The sequence below is a fragment of the Anabrus simplex genome, chromosome 5 (genome assembly GCF_040414725.1).
Source record: "Anabrus simplex isolate iqAnaSimp1 chromosome 5, ASM4041472v1, whole genome shotgun sequence".
Lineage (NCBI taxonomy): Eukaryota > Metazoa > Arthropoda > Insecta > Orthoptera > Tettigoniidae > Anabrus > Anabrus simplex.
The window spans coordinates 338,901,799-338,928,749 of record NC_090269.1 but is presented as its reverse complement, the minus strand read 5'-3'; the positions used below and the strand labels follow the sequence as shown (position 1 = coordinate 338,928,749).

Below are 26,951 nucleotides of genomic sequence, written 5' to 3'. Positions count from 1 at the left end.
TCGGTCGTTCGGTAAGTCACTTGCTTTCTTGGCTTACGCTGCGTGAACCATCAACGATAGACCCGAAGTGTAAGGGGACGAAATGTAGAGCATAGAAACCTCTACAAAAAGTCCGGGATGGCACATATCTATTTCCAACCGGCTGCCCTCTAGAGGAGATTTTATGCTATAGTCCGCGGTAAAAAATATAACTCCTTAAAATTTAATAAATATTTCGATATTATCCTCGAGTTCCTCATCAAAATAAATTGTTTGACCTCCTCCAGTATTTTATAAGGATTACAACAACCTTACCAGGACATTATTTGCATGAATGGTTCAGAAGTTATGACCATTTTAGACTGTAGTGGTAATACGTGCCAACAGGACGGGCGAGCGCTGTGTCCGTCATCGTACAGTAGCTTCGTGTGTGGAGCCGAGTTACTATTCAGTTACTAACCAGTTTGTGAGGTTACAAACCAGCCACGTTTCTAATGAGTAGCTCCGTGTGTAGAGGGCCTTAGTGTGACCAGTATTAGGGAGATAGTTGGTTCGAACCCCACTGTCGGCAAGCCCTGAAGATGGTTTTCCGTGGTTTCCGATTTTCACCAGCAGGCAAATGCTGGGTCTATACTTTAATTAAGGCCACGGCCTCTTCCTTTCTACTCTTAGCCCTTTCCTATCCCATCGTCACCATAAGACCTATTTGTATCGGTGCGACGTAAAAATAAACTTAAAAAAATGGTATGGCCTGAGTTACAGTATGTACACTGCCTGTGTGTCAATTTCAACGTTGCGTTTTACTCTACCATCTGGAAGAGGCGCATATCTACAGCATATATCTCTAAAACACACGACACCGGTCCCGAACATTTCTTGTATCTTTTCCGTGGAAAGAACTGAAAACCAAGCCTATCGTTACATATAAGACCGTATCTTAGGACTGAAGAGGATAATGATTTACTATAACAGAAGATATTATTCTAAAGTTTTTCTTGTTTATACCGGTTAATCTAGTGTTGGTTTTGCCTCCAGACTTTGCGAGGTATCCCACCGCTACCGCGTCAAGAGCAGAATCCTGGAGCGTGAGACGTATGGTCGGGAATACAACTAGGGTAGGGGACCCGTACCTTGTCCAAGTGGCCTTACCTGCTATGCTGAACCGGGCCCTTGTGAGGGATTGGAAGATTGGGAGGGATAGGCAAGGAAGAGGAAGGAAGTGGCCGTGGTCTTACATTAGGTATCATAATGGAATTAAACTGGAGAAAAAGTGGGAAAACCACGGAAAACAACTTCGCTATTGGCTTTACGTCGCACCGACACAGATAGGTCTTACGGTGACGATGGGATAGGAAAGTGCTAGGAGTGGGAAGGAAGAGGCCGTGGCCTCAATTAAGGTACAGCCCCAGCATTTGCCTGGCGTGAAAATGGGAAACCATGGAAAACCATCTTCAGGGCTACCGACAGTGAGATTCGAACCCACTATCTCCCGGATGCAAGTTCACAGCCGCGCGCCTCTAACCGCACGGCCAACTCGCCCGGTAAAACAACTTCGAGGATGACTGAGGTAGGAATAGAAGGCCCTCTACTCAGTTGACCTCCCGAGGCTGAGTGGATCCCGTTCCAGTCCTCGTAAAGCCAAATTTCGTAGCAGAACCGGCAATCGATCCCGGGCCTCCGGGGGTGGCAGCTAATCACAATAACCACAAAGGTAGACTATTATTCTAATGTGAAAATAAAAAGAAAATTTTCATTAATATCCATCTTGTATAAATATGTCATTGTGTATGCTCGGTAAGGGAATCTTATTAACAATATGTTGATTTTGAGTGATGGATAGGAACGCACGGTCTCTTTATTAATTATTATGTATACAGGGCGGTAGAACACTTCAGTTCTGGAAGAGGACATTGTATTTGTCTGCTTTGAGTTTGTATATTATTATTATTATTATTATTATTATTATTATTATTATTATTATTTTACAATCTGCTTTATGTCGCATCGGTACATATAGTCTTACGGTGACGATGGGATAGGAAAGTGTTAGGAGTGGGAAGGAAGAGAGCGTGGCCTTAATTAAGGTATAGCCCCAGCTTTTGCCTAATGTGAAAATGGGAAACCAAGGAAAACCATTTTCAGGGCTTCTGACAGTGGGGTTCGAACCCATTATCTCCCGAATGCAAGCTGATAGCTACGCGACCAAACTGCACAGCCCCATGCTCGGTGTATTAATTCTTCACCATTTGTTTATTGTGGTAGGTTTCGGTTATTACCTGTGGTACTGGATGTTTGCGGTATTCACACGCTACGTCAAGAGACGTGAGGTTAGGAAGGGTTAGGCTTTGTACGTAACGATGGGACCAAGAGATAAACGCTACCTCGCATTATGTTACCCCTGCATGCAGAATAATCCTTACCCACTTCAAGTGACGTTATACGGTCGACTGAACTATGCAGCTGCCTAGATGCTCATCTCATGTGCTCAAAGTTGCGTAAGCAAACCCTGGCACAGTCACTTAACATTTAAGTGGTTCATTTATTTATTTATTTATTTATTTATTTATTTATTTATTTATTTTGTTCTTACCCAACAAAATTAATTGGGACTCGGTGAAAGATCCTCCTACAGAGATCTGAAAAGAATGTTATGGCAGAGGAGAGAGAAATATGAAGACATATTAAAAGTGGAAAAGTTGCGATTCGTGTTAGTACATTAATTGGCACGTAAAATTCACAACATTGTGAAACACGCTCATCTATAAAGAACTACAGAGGTTTAAGGGTAATTATAAACGTAACATAATTAAAATAACTAACGTATTAATGTTTGTTTTACACGAACCAGGCAGCTTCTCTTCAGAACTTCACACCCCCTCCCCGCCCCGCGCCATGATTTGCGAACTTCCTGTGACTACAGCGTTAAAGCAAACCAGCAGCGTTCATTTAGAAACTCCTGAGGTAACCCGACGAAAACAAAAAGTAGTCTGGAGGCGGGAATGTGTCATTTGATTTACAAGGAGACTGGCCCAGAAATGTGGTGAATGAAATTGTTTTTGAGAAAAGAACTGAGTTGGAGCAATCCATGCCTCAGGAGTTTTCTACTTATTTTGCCTCCCAAAAAAAGACACTTGAAACTGTACCGGGAGGTACACCTCAACGTCGCGCATTCAAAATTAGCGCCTAAATGAACTCCTCTATTGGTCAAACAGTGAAATTGATAACACAACAAGATGTCAGAAGATGTCACAACTGACATGTTAAGTAATTATGTTATTGTGAAGTTGCCTAAACTGACTGAATTTCTCCTTGCTTTTTTTTTGCTATACATCAAGAAGTTTGGACACTTTTCTACAGATGACACCACTAAAAATTATGATCATGCACTCTGGTGCAAAGTGAAAGAACTTATAATTTAAAAAAGTTTTGTATTCCTAGGTTTTCCATAACTGATCTATGTTAATTTATTTTTGGGTTGGCAATACTTCATTTTCTTTCCGCCTGTTTTGAATCTAGCCAATCACTAACTTTTGTAATCTCGCATTTCTTGTTCACTTTGTGTTAACCAATAAAAATTAAGAGGGTGTGTCCTGACCATGCCCACTAGACAGCTTATCATTAACTAATCCCCCCCCTCCCGCCAAGAAGAACCACCAAGCAATTGTCCTCACTTCCAAAGCACTGGAACTCGGGTACAGCCGAGGCGGTGTGCCAACAACTGCACATATGAGATGCTAACTACTTTCCAAATTTAACACCTAATGCTGTTCTTTACATAACACCCGCAATAGCTGCTATTTTACAACACAAAATAGTATGCTGCGACAGTAAATACGATGTAGCGTTGCAAATTTCTGAAAGCAACACTAGCTATGCAAGCCCTATAATCAGGGCGAGCAACATCGTAGACACAAACTGTGCTAGCCATGATCACCGAATGTCACGTTTTCCCCGGCCAAACTAACACACTTACAACACTACTACTCAGACGCACAACACTCACACACACACATACACACAAACACACACACAGACAGTTAAGCAACATTGGGAATGGTCACCCACTGGATGGGTGACCAAAACACATACGCACACAGAAATCCACTACAACATGAATCTAACACATAACTGATCAATTATACACATAAGAAAAATCACACAACAGTCAATAACACATAAAAGCCGACAGAGGAGCGCGGAACAGCGCACCGGTATCGGCACCTCACAAACCATCTATCTCTACGGAGATAGGTGGAACATACGGATGACCAGGGTGTGTCCTGATTAGTCTTGAATGATCTCGAGAAGGCACCGTCGCTGGCGACTTTGCATACAGAAAGCACAGTGTTCATAATGTCAATACTTTTACAGTGAGTTTCTCTTATCAGTTGGCCGGCAACGCGCCAAGCTTATCTGCCTCCCGTTGACTCATTACTTTCCGTTTCTCAGCGCAGCGACAGCATGGGAATGCCCGCACATCGCAGTTCAAGTCCGTTTTTAGAACGTGTATTATTGATCTGTCCCTCCAACTGTTCTCGAGTATAATTCTCATAATGATGTGTACACGGTAGAGGAAATGGTATTTATGTACGATAATTATGTGAAAACAAACTCTTGCAGGGAAGTTGTTAGGCAATTTGTTACACAATTTCCAGGTGTACGCCCTCCACAATGAGAGACCGTGCGGAAACTCGTAAACAAATATTGAAAGGAGCGGTTCTTTTTTTCGATAAGAAGCCAATTGTTAGAAAACTTGTAGAAAACGCCTACTTGGACAAGACGCTGGGGTTTCGAAGATCTCAGCACAGCGGGCAACGAAAATGTTAAAATTGAAATCATAGCCTCAATTACGGAAGACGAACTTATGCGTGTGAATCGAAGTTTCCTAAGACGATGCCAGGAATGTGTGGATGCGGGAGGAGAGTAATAATTATATTTGTTATTTCATGTCATGCACGGATAAAGTGAGCGAAGTGCTGTCTTGTTGCTTTGCCGCGGAGCGGGAAGTGATGAGTCAATGGGAAGCAGGTAAGCTGGGCGCGCCTGCCGGCCAACCGATGAGAGAAACTCACTGTATTTTAAGTTGGGCCAAACTCGAATACTCCAGCCTCGAGTCGGTAGATTTACCGGCACGTAAAATAACTTCTGCGAGACAAAATTCCGGCACCTCGGCGTTTCTGAAAATCGTAAAAATAGTTAGTGGTACGTAAAACCAATAACATTATTATTATTATTATTATTATTATTATTATTATTATTATTATTATTATTATTAGTAGTAGTAGTAGTAGTAGTAGTAGTAGTACCGGTCTAGAAACCCAAGAATAACGACCGAGAGGATTCGTCGTGCTGACCACACGACACCTCGTAATCTGCAGGCCTTCGGGATGAGCAGCGGTCGCTTGGAAAGCCAAGACCCTTCAAGGGCTCTAGTGCCATGGGATTAGGTTAGGTTAGTAGTAGTAGTAGTAATATGACACCCTGTCAACTACTATTTATTTTCAGAGACGCGAGAATGTCGGAATTTTGTCTCGGGGGAGTTCTGCTTTAACGTGCTGGACAGGCCAACGACACCGAGTTGTCGCATTTAAGCACTCGAAAATTCTACTGACTTTAGCCGAGATCAAACCCATGAACTTGAGAACAGAAGGACAAAAGGCCTGACCGACTGAGCCCTGAGGTCAGCACTGCATTCAATCTCCTGCTGGACATTTTTCTCCCAAGTAGGCCTATAGCTTAAGGTTATCCTTAATTGTATACTCCCTTTTTATTATAATAATATACCCTCAACGTTCTTCAGTTGTTAAATACTTTTAAGAGACACTAACAGGCTAGAACTTTTTCCTGTTTAAAGGTTCCTTGACGTGTTTATATGGGCCTCACACATTTGAAAATAACAATCGACTGACTCAGAATTGGACTCTGCAATTCTAAGCTTAGAAGACGCGTGCCTAATTAACTATGGTACTCAACGCAGTGGTATATTGTATTTTATTCTATTCTAAATAAATAACTTCCTGGCAGGGTCAGGGATTTTAACCTTAATTGGTTGAATCATCTAGCTCGGGGGCTGGGTGTTGTGTTCATCTTAATACACATCTTAATTTACATAGTGTATAGTCTATTAGTATACACTACAGTGACTCTATATGTACAGTGTGGCCAACGAGTGCCTCATTCTGATTGGCTCTGTCATGTTTTAGACAAATGCCTCGTCAGCTGATTTAAACACATGTATTCCGCACAGGGTAAGATCACTCTCTTTGTGCAATTTCAACGAAGTCCAAGCTACCTGTTTTAACTTTAATACTACCGAAAATATGTTTTTATGAAACGTGGAGCCGGGCTGAGTGGCTCAGACGGTTAAGGCGCTGGCCTTCTAACCCCAACTTGGCAGGTTCGATCCTGGCTCAGTCCGGTGGTATTTGAAGGTGCTCGAATACGACAGCCCCGTGTCGGTATATTTACTGGCACGTAAAAGAACTCCCGCGGGACTAAATTCCGGCACCTCGGCGTCTCCGAAGACCGTAAAAGTAGTTAGTGGGACGTAAAACAAATAGCATTATTATTATTATGAAACGTGGAGGATTATTTAGTCATCATCATCATCATCATCTGCTTATCCTCTAGGGTCGGCTTTTCCCTCGGACACAGCGAGGGATCCCACCTCTACCGCATCAAGGGCAGTGTCCTGGAGCTTCAGACTCTTGGTCGGGGATACAACTGGGGAGAATGACCAGTTCCTTGCCCAGGCGGCCTCACCTGCTATGCCGAACAGGGGCCTTGTGGAGGGATGGGAAGATTGGAAGGGATAGGCAAGGAAGAGGGAAGGAAGCGGCCGTGGCCTTATGTTAGGTACCATCCCGGCATTCGCCTGGAGGAGAAGTGAGAAACCACGGAAAACCACTTCCAGGATGGCTGAGGTGGGAATCGAACCCAACTCTACTCAGTTGACCTCCCGAGGCTGAGTGGACCCCGTTCCAACCCTCATACCAATTTCGTGGCAGAGCCGGGAATCGAACCCGGGCCTCCGGGGGTGGCAGCTAATCACGCTAACCACTACATCACAGAGGCGGACGGATTATTTAGTACCGCATTATTAGTTTCCAAATGTGTGTGAATTTACGTATTTCTGAGGTCTGAGTTTTGAAGAAAATTACGCCAGGCTGTTGTGCTTATGGATGCAAAAACAGATCCAGAAAGGGTTTTAAAATAAAATTGGACAATTGCTTGCTTTCAAATCTTAAAGTAGCAGGTTATAGGACGCTCCCAGCAACGAGTAGAGTTTTTTCATGTATTATAATGGTAACAATAATAACAAAATGGGTTGGTAATTTTATGGACGACAGGGCAGTAAACGTCAGATTTCTCCGTTACTATTCGCCGTATCGAAAACCTGTACATAACGAAAGTTGTTTAAAATTTAATATCCGATCGTTTACGTTTTGTGCGATTTTACCGTGTAAGGAAAAATAACAGAGATTTTCACGATTATATTATTTCTCACAAATTTCCAAATATCCCCGAAAATATGTTTCATGTAAAATCTGTGGGCCTACATAACAAGAGTTACTGAAAAGGTCACTCCCGAATATTTATGTCTCATTCATTTTCATCGTATATCATTATTGATATGTCCGGCTCCATGGCTAAATGGTTAGCTGTCTGGCCTTTGGCCACAGGGGTCCAGGGCTTAATTCCCGGCAGGGTCGGGAATTTTAACCTTCGTTGGTTAATTCCGCTGGCACAGGGGCTGGGTATATGTGTCGTCTTCATCATCATTTCATCCTCATCACGACGCGCAGGTCGCCTACGGGAGTAAAATCAAAAGACCTGTACCTGTCAAGCCGAACATGTCCTCGGACACTCCCGGCACTAAAAGCCATACGCCATTTCATTTCATTATTGATATATTCTCGAATTCAAGTTTTTATGGCTATTCATAAGGACGTGGTTATAGGCCTAAGTGCCGCCTAGCATCAAGATGAGTTTTCCCATATATTATAATGATGACATTAATAGTCCGACTTCGCGGCTGAATGGTCAGCGTACTGCCCTGCAGTTCAGAGGGTGCTGGGTTCGATTCCAGGCCGGGTGGTGTATTTTAATAGCTCGGGCTTGGGGACTGGATGCTTATGTTTGTCCCAACACCCTCCTCTTCATATTCAGACAACACATCACACTACAAACCCCCACAGAAACACGCAATAGTGATTGCATTCCTCCATACAGGACTGGCGTTACAAAGGGCATCCGGCCGCTAAGCGGGGCCAAACCCACATGTGTGAAGTAGTTCACTCCCACAAACCCACAATTGTGGGAAGAGCGGTAGAAATAGAAGAAGGTACTGGTAACAGTAATAACAATGCATTAGCAAAACCGATAGTAATGAAATATACTGTTTAAAATACAGCGGATATCTACCAGTACTAACCGAACCGGGGAACAGAATTATTCGCACATCACGGGTATCGAACCGCGGGTGGTCGGTAACTGAGTCCTGAATACAAGTACTCCGCGACCAGGATAACTGATTATTTTCACCGAGCAACAACTAGTATTTGCTCAAAGTATATTGTATAGTGACACCAATATTTAACTGTTATTTGCGGGGATCAAACCGTAGCCGTCATGAACAGAGCACTATACATAACTACCCCGGGACCATGGCAGTTGCTTGTTTTCACCACTAAAGAGTAGCAGGTTTTCATTATTTGTGTTAGTACCACGAGTAGAGTGGTACAGTATATTATGTTAACATAAATATGGAGCTAGTTAATGCAATTATCGGTTAACTAATCATAATATTTTATATCTTCTGGATGTGAAGCGAAGGGCAGTACGCTGACCATTCAGCCGTGGAGTCGGACTATCATTGTTATCATTATAATACATGGGAAAATTCAACTTGATGCTAGGCGGCACTTATAACCACGTCCTTTAAGAGATGAATAGCCATAAAAGCTTGAATCACTCTCACTTGCTATATTGTCCGGCTCCATGGCTAAATGGTTAGCATGCTGGCCTTTGGTTCAAGGGGCCCCGGGTTCGATTCCCGGCCGGGTCGGGGATTTTAACCTTAATTGGTTATTTCCATTGGCCCGGGGACAAGGCAAACAAAGAGAGAATTAGAAAAATAAGAAAATATATCAGTAAAATTGTCTAAAAATATATTTTAAAATATTACCATCTTGGGAGAACACACATCCTAAATACTTGAAATTATCTACCTGTTCCAGGTTTGTTTCACCAATCTGACATACAATTCTATTGGATTTCTTACCTACTTACAGCAATTTAGTCTTCGAAAGCTAATTTTCATACCATACTCATTGCACCTATTTTCAAGTTCCAATACATTAGACTGCAGGTTTTCGGCACAATCTACCAATAAGACCAAGTCGTCAGCATACACCAGACCGCTTACTACATTTCCACCTTACTAAATCCCTCCCTGCTACTTTATACCTTTCAGCAAATGATCCATGTAAACTACGAACAACAAGGGTGAAATATTACAGCCTTATGTAACCCCTGTAAGTACCCTGAACCAAGAACTCATTCTGCCATCAATTCTCACTGCAGTCCAATTGTCAACATAAATACCTTTGATTGATTTTAATAATCTACCCTTAATCCCATAATACCCCATCATGGCGAACATCTTTTCCCTCGGTATGCTGTCATATGCTTTCTCAAGATCTAAGAAACATAAACACAACTGCCTATTCCTCTAGTAGCATTTTTCAATTACCTGGCGCATACTGAAAATCTGATCCTGACATCCCCTCTGTGGTCTGAAGCCACATTGGTTCTCATCCAACTTCCTCTCAATCACTGATTGCACCCTCGCTTCCAAGATGCCAGTGAATACTTTGCCTGGTATACTAATCAATGAGATACCTCGATAGTTGTTGCAGTCCTTCCTGTTACCTTGCTTAAAGATAGGTGCAAGTAATGCTTTTGTCCAATCTGAAGGTACCTTACCAACACTCCATACTAATCTTATTACTGTATGAAGCCATTTCATCCCTGCCTTCCCACTGTACTTCACCATTTCAGGTCTAATTTCATCTGTTCCTGCTGCTTTATGACAATGGAGTTTATTTACCACTTTTTCAACTTTCTAATCGTAATTTCACCAATATCATTTTCCTCCTCCCCATGAGGTCGGTTGTTCGCGAGACCACCAGGAAGATTTCGTTTTACGTTGAGAAGATTTTCAATATATTCCCTCCACCTGTGCAGTGAATCCCTAGGATATATTATGAGATCACCCGCATTACCCAAAACACTGTTCGTTTCCTTTTTCCCTCCCTTCCTAAGATTATTTATTACTGTCCAGAAAGGTTTCCCTGCTGCTAGACCTAGCCTTTCCGGGTTATTACCAAAATCTTCCCACGACAACTTTTTCTTTCGCTCTGTTTCTTTCATCTACACAGAGTTAATTCCCTGTCTACATCCGCCCTTGTTTGGAGCCATTTCTGATAAGCCTTCTTTTTACGTTTATAAGCTGCTCTCACTTCATCATTCCACCAAAATGTTAATTTTTTCCCACCTTTACACACAGTTGTTCCTAGGCATTCCCTTGCTTTTTCTAGTACTACATCCCTGCATGTCATCCATTCTCTTTCTATATCCTGAAGCTGCTTACTATCCATTGTTCGGAACTTCTCACTAATCATATCCATGCACTTCTGTCTAATGTCCTGGTCCTGGAGATTTTCTATCCTTATTCGTTTGCAGACAGATTTCACTTTATCCTAGATCTAGAATACTTAGTTCACTACAGATTAGATAGTGGTCTGTATCATCGAAAAATCCCCGAAAAACCCGTACATGCCTAACAGATTTCCTGAATTCGATGTCGGTTAAGATATAGTCTATTATGGATCTGGTACCCCTACCCTCCCACGTGTAGTGGTGAATAGCCTTATGCTTGAAGAATGTATTCGTAACTGCTAAACACATACTAGCACAGAAGTGGAGCAAACGCTTCCCATTCCTATTAGTTTCCATATCTCCCCCACATTTACCAATCACCCTTTCATATCCTTCAGTTCTATTTCCAACTCTCACATTGAAATCACCCACTAGTACTGTCCTATACTTGTTGTTGAACCTGACTACGATGTCACTCTGTACTTCCTAAAACTTGTCAGCTTCATCCTTATCTGCACCCTCACATGGTGAATACACTGAGACAATTCTCGTCCTAATTCCTTCAACTGCTAAATCTACCCATATCATTCGCTTATTTACGTGCCTAACAGAAACTATGTTGCGTGCGATAGTATTACTGATGAGCAGCCCTACCCCACACATGCCCTTCACATTTTAACACCCTCAAGTACACTTTACAATCTCCTCTCTCTTCCCCGTTATCTCCTCTTACCTGAATATCACTTACTCCTAGCACATCCAGATGCATCCTCTTTGCTTATTTAGCCAGTTCTACTTTATTTCTTCCATAAGCCCCATTAATATTGATAGCTCTCCATCAAAATTCCATTTCGTTCGCCAAGTTGTTTCCAAGGAGTCCCTCGCCTGTCAAATGGCTTGCTTTAAAATGTTCTGAGCTCGGTAAATTCATGAAGCAGGATGCTACCATAGTTACACATAGTCCAAGTGAGAATCTCTCCTCTAACTGGTTAGGGACCACCGGTGGATTGTATAGTCCTAGCCGCCTGAGCACAAAGAAGACCATCGCTCAGAATATGTCCAAGATGCCCACTGCCATTCCGTAGCAACTGGTATCCCGACTCTCAGGACCACTTACTAGGCCACTCAGCCGTTGCCCATGGTTCACGAACTAGGACGTGACTACAGTAACCCACATCATGAATCACAACATTAAAAAAAAAAAAAAAACCAATAGATTGTCAGACAGCATTGTGGTATAAACAGCTGTAAAGCACGATCGTCTCTTTCGCTAAAACAAGCAGCAGAGTGACATGTAGATATTCATTATAATCAAGCGTTGATAAACAATATTCTCGCGCTCTCCAACCAAGGGTAGTTGTCACTGTTTCATAGAAGTTGCCATTTAAAAAAAAACATCCGTCATTAAACTTCTACATTGTTTTACGATTGAAGTCCGCAGACATACGCGTTAGGGTGGGGAGAAGGGTACTCAGCTGTCTGTTTGTTGTGAGTCAGTGCGCGCAGGCGCGTGGCAGACGTGTAGCAGTTTTTGAAACAGTTGGTAGTCAGCGAGGGCGCGGAGAAGATGTAGCCTGTCGCGTTACTGTTGTGTTTTCAGTCGAGCGTTTTGTACGTCAAGGAAATTATCTCCCTTCTTACTCATCTTGGTTGGACCAGCCGGCAGGTTAGTTTATCCAGCTACTCTCATTACTACACTAACCCAAGTTCATTAACATATGTGTAGCTTCTTTTTCTTGTTTTGAATCTCCCTCTTGAAACAGAATCAGTCGTGTTGGGGGGGCCCGCAGACATTTCATGCTATCATTCTTAACTCGTGAGAGGCTCAAAAAAAGAGACGGCGGTGTCTACTGCTGTGCTGTAACGAGAAGATACACTAAATCTTAAACACCTTGTTTAATATCCGAAGTCTGATTTTTTAAAAAATAGATGAGATTCTTTGCCTTCACGAGAGGCATGTTTAATTGCCACTGGCTGCATACCAAGGCAGCGCAGTTCGAATCCCAACCAATGGAATGGGGATTTTTGAAATGAAAAGACACATCCCTGTGATTTGGAAGACACGTAAAACAGTAGGTCCCATGGCTATGAACCGATGTTAACTGTCACGCAAAGCTACAGGTTTGTTTTCTTTTGATTCACTTCATTGTCATAACTCAGACTGGGGAGTTGAACTATCCTGGATGTCCGCAGCTGATTTCCAGTTTTGACAACTATTCTTTATTTCTTATCGAATTTCCCTATACCTGACTCAAAGGTTGGACTGAGACTCGCTAGTTCATGTCCTAGGCAACTTTCGCTATCGCGATCCTCAAAATGATAGCCGAGGCACTAGTCTCTGGCGTCTTAACTAAAGAGGTCATGCTTCGAAACCCGGTCAATATAAATTATATTTTCGATGTGGAAAATCACGTCCCTGTGGTTCGGATTTCACTTAAATCTGTAGATCCCGTGGCTTATAACTTAAAATAACAGCTATTTAAACTCCAAGCTTGCGCACTTGTTAGGCTGCTATTGGTACATTGAGTAACACAGAAATTATAAAGCTGATTCATCAGACAGCACCAATGAGCGGAAGGGACTGATGACAGAAAATTATGTAATTCTTAAAGCCAGACTGCTAATAATAATAATAATAATAATAATAATAATAATAATAATAATAATAATGAAAATCCACAGCCTGTTCCCAGTCGTTCGACCAGGTCAAGGATGGAATGAATGAAGCCCCATGTAGCGACGAGGATAGGAGTTTTGCCGGCTGCTGAAGCTTGTCACATTCCTCAATAATAATAATAATAATAATAATAATAATAATAATAATTTCATGTTTTAAGGGATTGCATTAAGAATGTTTATCATAGAAGTAGCTGTCTGCCTCCGTGGTGTACGGTTACCACTGTAGCTGCCGTTCTCGGAGGTCCGGGTTCTATTTCCGGTACTGCCAGAAATGAAAGAATGGCAGGAGGGATGGTAGATCGTTAAAATTGTTCATGCAGCTTACCTCATTTGGAAGTGTACTTTTAAAATGTGCTGCACCACCGAGGTCCTCGAGTTCTTAATTTTTAATTTTTATTTTTTATTTTGAACATTGTGATAGACGTCATTATACCGGAATTTTATCCCAAAAATAGTTTTTTAACGAATCTCAAATTTATTGACACATACATCTCACAATGAAGTATTCTCCAGTATCGATCGAATGAGCCAGGAGTTCCATTATGTGCTGATAGATCTATCCACATGCCATCAGAATGAGCGAGTCAACTCGAGCTAAATACAATTATTATAGATCACGGGCCACGATATAATCGCGTGTAAAAGTACATTTCTCTGAAAAAGTCAGTCCGATGAAATAATAATAATAATAATAATAATAATAATAATAATAATAATAATAATAAACTGTATCTCGGCTGAGTGACTCAGGTAGTAAAGTGCTGGCTTTCGGAACTCAAGTTGGTAGGTTCGATTCCGGCACAGTTCGATGATACTTTGTACTCGAAGCTCGAACACATCGGTTGATTTACCGACACGTAAAAAACCTCCGGTGTTCGTAGATTGATATCAAATCGAGAATGTAGACATAAAAACGTCGTTCAATTTCATTTAATGTTTTATTTAATGACTCCAACCAAGTATGATACAATTATGTGACATTTCATTTCCATTATGACATTTAATATACAGATTAAGTACTTTTTTCGTTTAGTCCTTTGTACCTTGACGATATCTTCCTCGGTCCAGGCGGTGGGATGTCCACCATTCACTGCTGCATGTCGAGTTCAAAACTGGATGATAGCCGGTGACTTCTGTGACAAAAGGCGGACAGGCCTGGCCGAGTGTGAAAGCGTTGGCTTTCTGAGCCCAATTTGATGCATTCGAACCCCGCTCAGTCCAGTGGTATTTGAAGATGCTCAAACACGCTAGCCCCGTATCGATAGATTTATTGCCACGTATAATAATTCCTGTGGTATAAAATACCGGCATCTTGGCGTCTGTGCGGCTACCTTTCCAGTTTTCTTAGAAGTTCTATTCTCAAGTTCTGCTTAAATCCTTGAGTAAGTCAAGGACCAATCCACCGAGTGACTGGCTAAGTGATACAGGCCGTATAGCTGTGAACTTGCATTCAGGAGATGGTGGGTTCGAATTCCACCATCAGCAGCGCTGAAGGTTGAATTTCACACCAAGCATCACTTCAATTCAAACCACGGCCACTTCCTTCTTAGTTCCAAACTTTTCCTATCCTGGGGAGATAGTGAATTCGAAGTCTGGCTCCATCGCTAAATGGTTAGCGTGCTGGCCTTTGGTCACAGGGGTCCCGGGTTCTATTCCAGGTAGACTCGGGAATTTTAACCATCAATGGTTAATTTCGCTGGCAGGGGGTCTGGGTGTATGTGTCGTCTTCATCATCATTCCATCCTAACCCCGGCGCGCAGGTCACCAATGGGTGTCAAATCAACAGACCTGCACCTGGCGAGCCGAACTTGTCCTCGGACACTCCCGGCACTAAAAGCCATACACCATTTCATTTTCAGTGAGTTCGAACTCCACCTTCGGCAGCCCTGAAGATGGTTTTCCGTGGTTTCACATTTTCGTACCAGCTAAATCGTGGGGCTGTACCTTAATTAAGGCCTCGGTCGGTTCCTTCCCACTCCTAGGCCTTTCCTATCCCATCGTCGCCATAAGACCTATCTATAAAAAAATGTCCTAACCCGTCGTCGCCGGAACCTACCGGAATTAGTACGTTAAACCACTATAAATATATACAAAGTAAAAGCGAGAATGTCAGTCCGGTTTGTTATGTTAGATCAGGGTTACAAATTGAGAAGGGGAGAAGTCATTTGTGCAGATGACCTCTGACCTCAGTTGTTCTTTGTAGCTTCAATCCTAGGGGCATGGTGGTCATTAGACCCGTATAGTAAGTATGAGCAAAATCTGTCGGATAACGTGTTTGACTGTCGTGACAATATTTGTAATTACTTGAGGCTAGGATGGAAAAGCACATTGTCCTGGTCTGTAAGTTTATCATTCCGGAGATTGCTTAAAGTTCAAGTTGCGGAGTTTTGAAAGGAAAGAGCGTTTGAATTTTACAGTAGAAGGGCTGGGGTTTGGTCTACAGACCATTTATATTCATAATTGCTTTTGCGGGGTGAGGGTATCCCATTCTTACCCCGTAAAATGTTCAAACAAATCTCTGTGGCAGAAGATGAGAATCGAACCCAGACAAGTCGATTGGAAGGCTAATATTGTAACTCGTAGAGCACGATGGGGGCGACTGACTAAACCTCATGAGGATAGAAAAGGAAACTGATAGTTATTATTGTGCTTCTTTGTAAGTTATCAACCGGCATAAGGCAAGGAACATCAAATTCATGCTACACAGTAAGCACAATTATAATACAGTGAGCTCGCAGATGAAATTATCCTCCTATCACTCTGTCGATATCAAGTTAACCTTGCGAGAGCTTGGTGTGCTCAGGATTTGTATTCGTAACCTGGATGGTTTTAAACAACATGGAGGTAACGAGAAATAGTGCAGGCGAATAGGAACAATAACAGGGGGTATTCGTAATGAAGAGAAAGATGTTAAAAATGGACACAAACGATTAATCTATACTCATGAACTGACTGGCTTTATAGATGTAGCCATGTAGGGCGAATGAAGGATAAAGGTCACCTAAAACAATAATGTACTAGGCCAAGGAGAATAAATTAAGCTGGGGAGCATCTAGGAGACGAGGGTTGTGGTTAAGTTTTAATTTTTTGGTCAAAGCCGGGCATTGCCAATTGTATTCATTTATTTTATTGGTCTTCGCGAATTCTTACATTTGATCATTGCAATATGGTGGTACAAAATAAATTATACAGAGATCTACGGACACAAGTTTAAATATCAACTGCAGTAATTTTATGTACATGTAACATAATTATGTTTAAATTAAACCAATGAAAACGTAGCAGGTTGGAATCACACTTGAAAACTGCAGTTTCCATTATGTCACTCCCGTTGAAACTCCCCGCCTCCACAGATTTTTTTTTTTTTTTTTTTGCTAGTTGTTTTACGTCGCACCGACACAGATAGATCTTACGGCGACGATGGGACAGGAAAGGGCTAGGAGTGGGAAGGAAGCGGCCGTGGCCTTAATTAAGGTACAGCCCCAGCATTTGTCTGGTGTGAAAATGGGAAACCACGGAAAACCATTTTCAGGGCTGCCGACAGTGGGGTTCGAACCTACTATCTCACGAATACTGGATACTGGCCGCACTTAAGCGACTGCAGCTATCGAGCTCGGTCCACAGAATTCTTGCCGTAGACATGTGGGGAACACCTTGTAAGAAATACGCTTGTATCTAGAAAAAATCACACACACACCCACACACACAAATCCTCAGGATACCCACAACAAATATTATATATATATAAGTTCAATTGTTTCTGAGAAAGTGTACTTGCGAGGAGCTTATACAATACAATACAATACGGTACAAATTAAGAAACGATGATAGCCTATTGCTTCCACACATAATCGTATAGCATAATTTTGAGTGGTATCCAATTTCTGTAATGCGTTAATTTGGGGCATTTCCAAAGAAGATGCATCCATAGTCCAGTATCATTTTTATTTTTATTTTATTGTATATCTATGAAATGTAAAGCCTTGCAGTGTCATATGAGAAATTGCTGACAATGCTATTCGAAACCACTCGTCTCTCAAATAGCACCTCTGCGCGCTTAGTGTACCGAGAAACAGTCTCGTATTCAATGCAGAAGTGCAGTTACCATTCTGATAAATTTCTTATCTTCAGTAAGATAGCTATATTTGTATTGCATCCTACTGTTTGCCTTCCTATGCACATTTTGATTACCAGAGTTCTAGTTACGCGTCCTTCAAACAGGAACAATTGAGAGTGAACAACGGTAGGGCCTATCAAGGAGATTCTAGCGAGTTCAGTGCTACCACAAAGACAGCACTGATATGGATAAATGAGCGGGATGTTACATACTGTTTTCATTTAGATTAATTTGGTGAAAAATAGGTACAGTACATTATGTCAATAAGTAAGCTTAATAGGCTATTATATTGTACTTCAGCAATACGATATAAATAAATAAATAAATAAATAAATAAATAAATAAATAAATAAATAAATAAATAAATAAATAAATAAAACAAACTCGCACGTTAGAAGAAAGACATCGGCATGCCTTATTACTACTACTAATATGTTGTTGGTTTTACATCCCAGTAACTATGTACTTTTATGATTTTCGGAGACACTGTGGCGTCGGGAATTTTGGCGTCAGGAGTTCTTGCACATGCGCACAAATCTTTTTTTGTTATTTTCTTTACGTCGCACCGACACAGATAGGTCTTATGGCGACAATGGGATAGGAAAGGCTTAGGAATGTGAAGGAAGCGGCCGTGGCCTTAATTAAGGTACTTCCCTGGTGTGAAAATGAGACACCACGGAAAACCATCTTCAGGGCAGCCGACAGTGGGGTTCGAACCCACTATCTCCCGGATGCAAGCTCACAGCTGCGCGCCCCTAACCACACGGCCAACTCGCCCGATGCGCTTAAGTCTACCGTTCGAGGCCGAATTATTCGAACACATTCAAATTCCATCAGAATTAGCTGGGAACGGACCCACCAGCGCTCTACCAACTAAGCCACTGTGTTCCCAAAGTAAGGATACGACCCAACCTGAGGTGGGTAGTATTTGCGATTTTTTAAACCCAACAAATCTCCGTGGTGGTTGTTTCGGTAATTTCTGATTTTGGGGACAAAACTAATGCAGTTACCAGTCCTTCTTCAGTCCGACTCGTTGGCTGAATGGTTAACGTCCTGGCCTTCGGTTCAGAGGGTCCCGGGTTCGATTCCCGGCCGGGTCGGGGATTTTAACCTTAATTGGTTAATTCCAATGGCCCGGGGGCTGGGTGTTTGTGCTCATACACCACACATACCACTATCCTCCACCACAATAACACGCAGTTACCTACACATGGCAGATGCCGCTCATCCTCATCGGAGGGTCTGCCTTACAAGGGCTGCACTAGCCACACGAAATTAATAATAATAGTCCTTCTTCACACTAACAACAGCATTAAGAGAAATAAAGGTATCGGCTAAAGAAGGGAAGGCCCACCTCGGCGATTGTAGAGAAGCTTCGGCTCCAAGTGGCCACGGCTCGTCCATAGTTCGATAGGAGTATGTGGTGTGAAAGAGACTGTCTCCAACCAGCGTGCCAGTTCTTCTTTCTCCTGTCAAACAGAGAGTTTAAGCGACTTCAGCACAATTTCTCAAATATAGTGTTTTAAATATATAATTTGTGTCTTTTTACCGCTCTTATTTTATCAGACATTTGTACTGATTTTAGTAATCTTAAAAAAAAGTTGTAAATGTCAGAACATACAGGGAGTTTGCCATTTATGTCATTTTTTAATGGCCGCTGCTCTACACCTATGCATTCGGGAGACGGAGAGGGAGGGGTACTGGTTCCCACTATCGGCTGTGCTAAGAATGTTTTTTTGATGGTTTTCCATTCTCCTGCACGAAGGCGAATAGAGGCCCGCCTAATGGAAACAACAGAAAAAAGAAAGGAAAGCTCTCTCTGGAGAGATGTCTTTACTATTGCGGGGATAAGGCGAAGTACAATAGATGGAGTGCGTTTAGATAAGCTCAAATAACATTTCCACATTCATTAAGCTATTTAACAAATAATTTAAACATTTTTTTTTACATTTGTTCATAATATTCACACATTATGAAGAAAGAAAAATGGAAATGTGATTTGATAGATTCTGATTATGTTTCTTCAGGAATGAAACACTTTCAAGTAATTTCTAGTAGATGTACAGTGTGAAGCCGAATTCCACCTACACACTTTCGGAGGTTGTTCAGGGATACCTTCTGAGTATATTGGTAGAAGGGGCCCGTGTGCATCGTTTCTAATATAGGGTAGGGTATAGGGTATATAAAGGGTACAGATCTCTGCACATGGTTATGAGGGTATTTAGGGGTTTTAGTAAGGATGTAAAGGAGAGGGCATATAAATCTCTGGTAAGATCCCAACTAGAGTATGGTTCGAGTGTATGGGACCCCCACCAGGATTACTTGATTCAAGAACTGGAAAAAATCCAAAGAAAAGCAACTTGATTTGTTCTGGGTGATTTCCGACAAAAGAGTAGTGTTACAAAAATGTTGCAGAGTTTGGGCTGGGAAGATTTGGGAGAAAGGAGACGAGCTGCTCTATTAAATGGTATGTTCCGAGCTGTCACAGGAGAGATGATGTGGGAGGACATCAGTAGACGAATAAGTTTGAGTGGTGTCTTTAAAAGTAGGAAAGATCACAATATGAAGATAAAGTTGGAATTCAAGAGGACAAATTGGGGCAAATATTCGTTTATAGGAAGGGGAGTTAGGGATTGGAATAACTTACCAAGGGAAATATTCAATAATTTTCCAATTTCTTTGCGATCATTTAAGAAAAGGCTAGGAAAACAACAGATAGGGAATCTGCCACCTGGGCAACTGCCCTAAATGCAGATCAGTAGTGATTGATTGATTGATTGATTGATTGATTGATTGATTGATTGATTGATTGATTGATTGATTGATTGATTGATTGATTGATTGATTGATTGATTGAGGGTTAGCTTCGAAAGACTGGAAAATTTAAAGGTTATATACTAACTGCATAAAGTCGAAACTGAAAAAGATAGTGGCTTCTATTTTAAAACACAGACACCAAGAAAGGAAAAGAGTAAACGAAATGATATTGGGTGGAAAGATGGAGAGGAGGCCAGAACAAGTGGAAACAATGGCAGGCTCAGCTAGGGCCTCATCATCGTCACACCTTGCTCATAAGATTGGAACGAGCTTTACGCTGTATATGCATCCCTTCTTATACTATCACATCTGATGTCCAATTATGCAGTTAACGTTAAGGAGCTGTATAGTGCGTGTTTATTTTAAATGCGCAGAAGTAGTTAACTGCGCGATACAACCATTTGTCGTGTCCACACACCCACTCGCTCCAGCGACGCTATCCTGGACACAATAATTCGACACGAGGCTGTATAAGAGAGGAACAGCTGTATAGATTGACATTTCTTGAGTATGCGGGCCGATGACCTTCGATGTTAGGCCCCTTAAAACAACAAGCAAGCATCATCTTGAGTATGCAATTCATAATTACCTCTTTTACACCTTCAATTTACGCAAGCTACACAAAAAATTCTTGCACATTAATATTTTAAGATTTTTTCGTGTGGTTATTTCTAGCCGAGTGCAGCCCTTGTAAGGCAGACCCTCCGATGAGGGTGGGCAGCATCTGTCATTTATAGGTAACTGCGTGATATTGTGGTGGAGGATAGTGTTATGTGTGGTGTGTGAGTTGCAGGGATGTTGGGGACAGCACAAACACCCAGCCCCCGTACCATTGGAATTAACCAATGTAGGTTAAAATCCCCAACCCGGCCGGGAATCGAACCCGGGACCCTCTGAACCGAAGGCCAGTACGCTGACCATTCAGCCAACGAGTCGGACATATTTTAAGAACGAAATAAACGAACATAAGTATGTTTTTTTTTTTTTTTTTTTTTTTTTTGCTATTTGCTTTACGTCGCACCGACACAGATATGTCTTTCGGCGACTATGGGATAGGAAAGGCTTAGGAATTGGAAGGAAGCGGCCGTGGCCTTAACCAAGGTACAGCCCCGGCATTTGCCTGGTGTGAAAATGGGAAACCACAGAAAACCATCTTCAGGGCTGCCGACAGTGGGGCTCGAACCCACTATCTCCCGATTAGTGGATACTGGCCGCGCTTAAGCGACTGCAGCTATCGAGCTCGGTAAGTATGTTATTATAAGACGAAAGAGTTGAAATTATGACCCCCATCGGGACTAGAACCCGAACCCACCACAATGCGGATTGATGTGTTAACTGATACCGCTACGCCGCAACGGCTAACTCACGAAACTCACTCAGCCACCAAATGTTGCATTGGCTATCTTCGGACATATCTCCAGGGCGAAGAGTGGATTATTACAAGTGTTCTCAATTAGCCATTCCCACTGTCATTTTCACCAGTAAGACCAGACTCAGAAAGAACAAAAGTACTGTAGGTTCTCCACTGGTTCAATAACTAATATTGTTTGTTTGAACAACCCATCGCAGGGGGCGCTGCGTCTCCTCAACCGAGTCTCCAGGATTCACGGAGTTTCTCACAACACTATCCTCCACTACAAAAACACGCAGTTCCCACACATGGCAGATACCGTCCACCTTCGTTGGAGGGTCTGCCTTACAAGGGATGAACCAGGCTAGCAATAGCCACACGAAATTATATATATACCGGGTCTCCTGTGTTCGAATCGCACGACTTCAGGTGGTATTTTCAGTAGGACCAGTGCGTGATGACTGGAAGAGCATCCAGTCTTTAAACTCCAGCCAGATCCTAAATTGTAGATGAGTGCTCCAACGACCTCACATAAACGTGGGAGGATGGCATTGGAAAAGAATATCGTTCGCATAAATTCTTCTTCTTCTTCTTATCATTATTATTTAATCAATTTACCGTCCAGGATTGGTTTTCCCTCAGGCTCAGCGAGGGATACCATTTCTACCGCCTCAAGGGCAATGTTCTGGAGTGCGAGACATTTGGTCGACAATACAATAAAGGGAGGAGGACCAGTACCCCAGTACCTCGCCCAGGCGGCTTCACCTGCTAGTCCTGCTAGGGGTCTTGTGGAGGATGGGAAGATTGGAAGGGATAGGAAAGGAAGAGGGAAGGAAGCGGCCGTGGCCTTAAGTTAGGTACCATCCCGGCATTTGACTGGAGGAGAAGTGGGAAACCACTTCGAAGATGGCTGAGGTGGAAATCGAACCCCCTCTACTCAGTTTACCTCCGCCGGGCTGAGAGATGGTTGAGGCGCTGGTCTTCTGGGTTCTAGGACATTTCGTACCACGGACATTTCGTACCACCGGACCGGCTGATTACTTGCGAAGTGTCAGTTAATGACTTTAAAATATTTAGGAGAGGACATTCCGTACCACTTGAAAGAGTGGGAAATATTCCGAAGTAAAAACGATATCCTACTGCATGTATTCATTTGTATATCCATTGTCCACTACTGGTGCAGAAGCCTCCGCACGGTGTGACCACTACTGACGTTAACTTTCCGTCGGGAACAACTGATCTCATTGGCACACGTGTTAATTCTCATATCGTATTCGTCATTCGCAGGGACCTAGCTACTTCTAACTTTCAGTAGTTTCCTGTTTCCGCGTGACCTTCAAGCACATATCGGCCAGTACATCAGAATCCTTTATTTTACTTACTTGATAATGAAATGATGCGGTAGTTTATAAATATTCACAATAACTTAATAGTAATATTATCCCTTCTTGTGCTCGCCAGGCACATTGCGCCCAAACACAATGTGTATCTCTATTGTATTGTTTTGTTTCAGGATTTGTACTTCAAAAAACCGACTTTCCTATGATAATAATTACGTAAACGTAAGTGATAAGTATAGTTTAAAGGGCAATTAGTAAAATAATATACAGTAGAAGTTTCCTTCAACAAATGATGTAATTTTTTTGTTTGTGTTTTCTAAAATTTGTCTGTCAGGCTCATAACACCCGCTGGCATGGAAATTAAATTCCAATTTGACATCAAGTGGTACGGATTGGCCTGGTGTAAATATTTGAGGATTACTGGAAAACCGTTCGCAGCTAGATAACGACCTAGGTGGTACGAATTATCTTCAAAAATCAAGTGGTACGGAATGTCCGGACACCGGTCTTCTGACCCCAACTTGGCAAGTTCGATCCTGGCTTAGTCCGGTGGTATTTGAAGGTGCTCAAATACGTCAGTCTCGTGTCGGTAGATTTACTGGCACGTAAAAGAACTCCTGCGGGACTAAATTTCGACACTTCGGCGCCTCCGAAAACCGTAAAAGTAGTTACTGGGACGTAAAGCAAATAACATTATTATTACAGTTTACTTTCCGAGGCTGAGTGGACCCCGTTCTAGTCCTCGTACCACTTTCCAAATTTCGTGGCAGAGCCGAGAATCGAACCCGGGCCTCCAAGGGTGGCAGTTAAACACACTAACCAGTACACCACAGAGATGGACTCCCTTCAGTGACTGATTTTAGAACACTGAGGAGTATCAGAATGCTGCTTTGCAGGTGTTCTATGACATGCCGGAAGCACAGAGTTGTATTATTGTAACACTACGTCGAATGCCACCAACCTCAGCCGGGATCGAACGCGCAGTCTTAGGAACAGAAGGACAACGACTGATTGATTGCGCCGCCGAGGTTGATCGCTGTGCAACCGAGTTTTCTTAGCCAGGTAAGTAAATGAAACAGAACTAGCTGAAGACAATGCGAATGGCGATTCTGAACTGAACACGATCTCTTTTTTTACATCCTCGCAGTCGCCATAAATTTCTAAAGGTAACGCCATTGTCATCTGTCCTCAGCTCCTCGTTTCGTTTCATAATAGGGACCATAATGAAGATTCTGTGCCAAATCTTCAAGGTATTTTTTCCTCGATCGCCCTCAGCCTTCCTTCTCCGCGATTTTTCCTTGCAGCAGATTGGTTAGCAAGGTATTATGCCGCAAGATGTGGCCAGTAAGTTTCGCTCTTTTTCTCTGTATTATAAGCATCAGTTCTCTCTCCCCTTGAATTTCTTGCAGAATGCTTTTGTTTGCTCTTTTTCCAATCCATTTAATCCGCAGCATTCGTCCCCAGACCGACATCTCAAACGCTTCAAGTCGTTTCCAATCCTGGTCTCTGATTGTCCAAGATTCACATCCGTACAATAGCACACTCTATATAAAAGACCACACAAATTTCTTCCTAATTCCAAAATCTAATTTATTTATTTATCTATTCGTTTATCGTGTGGCTTTTAGTGCCGGGAGAGTCCGAGGATATGTTCGAATCGTCTTGTGCAGTCGCCGTAAGGTTGAACCTCCAATGAGAGTGGAAGCTATCTGCCGTATATGGGAACTGCGTGTTTTTGTAATGCAAGATGCCCTAGGTGTTGTGTGTGGTGTGTGAGTTGTAGGTATGTTGGGACGGTACAAACACCCAGTCTCCGAGGCAGAGGAAATAACCATTTAAGGTTAAAATCTCCGACTAAGCGGGGAATCGAACCCGGGGTCCTCTAAACCGAAGGCGTTTACGCTGTCGATTCGGGGAGGTGAACTCCAAAATCTAAATTTGCACTGATCAAATGATTTCTCTTATTACTCCTGTTTGGCAAGTAGGCTTACTATACGCCTCCTGATGTCTTTGCTACACCTGTTGTCATTGGTGATTGATTAGACTTCCTAGATAAGGAAGAATGGTTCTGCTACCTTGTCAGTAAGCTTCATGTTGGTGTGAATTCGTTCACAATTAATACCTTGATCTTCTTACATTAATGTTTAAGTGTGAATCTGACACTGCTGATGACAGTACATTCAGCATCATGGACAACTCCTTCTCGGAGTCTGCTGTAATTGCTATGTCGTTTGCAAATCGAATGCATTGGATATGGTCCTCATTTAATATTAACTCCTCACAGAGACTCACAAATTGGGAGCGAGAAGTGGCGATTGAGTGGATCTCCAGCTGTGGCTCGTTTTACTTCGATTTTTTTTTTAATTTGGCTTTGTGTCGCACCGACACAGACAACTCTTGTGGCGACCATAGGATAGGAAAGGGCTAGTAGCGCGAAGGAAGTATTCGCGGCCTTAATTAAGGTAGATCTCTTGTATTTGCCTGATGTGAAAATGGGAAATCACGGAAAACCATCTTCAGGGCTGCCGACAGTGGGGTTCGAACCCACTATCTCCCGAATACAAGCTCACAGCTGCGCGTCCTTAACTGCACGGCTAACTCGCTCGGTTTACTGCGATTTTCGTGTACCATTATCCTCTCTTTCACCTTTCATATCTGATATCTTTTGGTCAATTCTTGTTTTCTTCCGACCACGAATGTTCGTTTCCACATCTTTCATGATATTCTTAATTCTGGTAAGAGTCGGAACTTTATCTCTCTTTGCCATGATTGAAATGATAAAATAAACCCTATATCGTTTTCTAAGCAAACGTGTAGTTGGGCGTGACTGTTGTGTAGTGATCAGGCACATGACCTCGAGTTCTACGGGGAATCCTAATCATTTCATTTGAATAGTCCTACATGCATTAGCCGAGTTTCGAATCATGGCGCCGGACTGAGTGGCTCAGACATTGAGGCGCTGGCCTTCTGACCCCAACTTGGCAGGTTCGATCCTGGCTCAGTCCGGTGGTATTTGAAGGTGCTCAAATACGTCAGCCTCGTGTCGATAGATTTACTAGCACGCAAAAGATCTTCTGCGGGACTAAATTCCGGCACGTCAACGTCTCCGAAAACCGTAAAAGTAGTTACTGGGACGTAAAAAAATAACATTATTATTATTATTATTATTATTATTATTATTATTATTATTATTATTATTATTATTATTATTATTCGAATCGTGGCCACCTCGGTCAGAAACTAACGATGATGTTACTTGCCTACCACTCCCTCTCTCCCCTTCACCCTATCTAATCGTTTTCTTCTGATTGTCATACTACAAAGATATTCAGGGCTACCTACAAAAAATACTTTATCAACGTTGGGTAGAACAGTTAGAAAATAACTAACTAACTAACTAAAGAAAGAAAGAAAGAAAGAAAGAAAGAAAGAAAGAAAGAAAGAAAGAAAGAAAGAAAGAAAGAAAGAAATCAATTCCTCTGCACCTTGCCGGAAAGGTTAGGTGAATCCATGCCGTGTATTTTCTTTCTTCTGTATCTAAAATTGGTGCAGATGCTCGTATACACCCATACTGCCTGGGACCATGTTGTGTGTGTGAACATTTTCTACAGCCAAGAACGATTGTTCGATGATTGATACGGACACAGAGAGCGGGGAGAATGCATAAGTAGGAAAGAATTGAAGGGCCTGAGGAATTTCTGTTACCAGCTGCTCTGTCCGCCACAGGTTCCTTCAGCGTGAATAGGACGTTCATATGAATTCGATGGGGTTCTGACTTTCTGGTGTTTCTCGATAATAGCAGACAAAATATAAGGAGCATGTCATGTGGCACTCTAATACTGTACGTGCTTTAGGCGTCACGGTACGCCTAGATATAACTTCTTTATGATTTTATAAAGAATGTTTTAATAACCTTGAATATAAAACTTAATGGTTTTAAAGTGTTAGTAAATGAATGTACAATTCGTTCAATTCCAGTTATTAAAATAGCATTTTTAAGGTTTTA

At 42.2% G+C, this 26,951-nt stretch overlaps 1 protein-coding gene across 2 annotated transcripts in view; it reads left to right on the top strand.

Moving 5' to 3' along the window:
* The first annotated feature begins 12,173 nt into the window (after positions 1-12,173).
* Positions 12,174-26,951, top strand: part of LOC136874082 (LHFPL tetraspan subfamily member 2 protein) — a 237,726-nt gene continuing 222,948 nt past the window's right edge. For both annotated transcript variants that reach the window (XM_067147618.2, XM_068227650.1), the window contains exon 1: positions 12,174-12,307. The gene's annotated coding sequence lies outside the window, so the exon portion shown is untranslated. The remainder of the gene's footprint in view (positions 12,308-26,951) is intronic.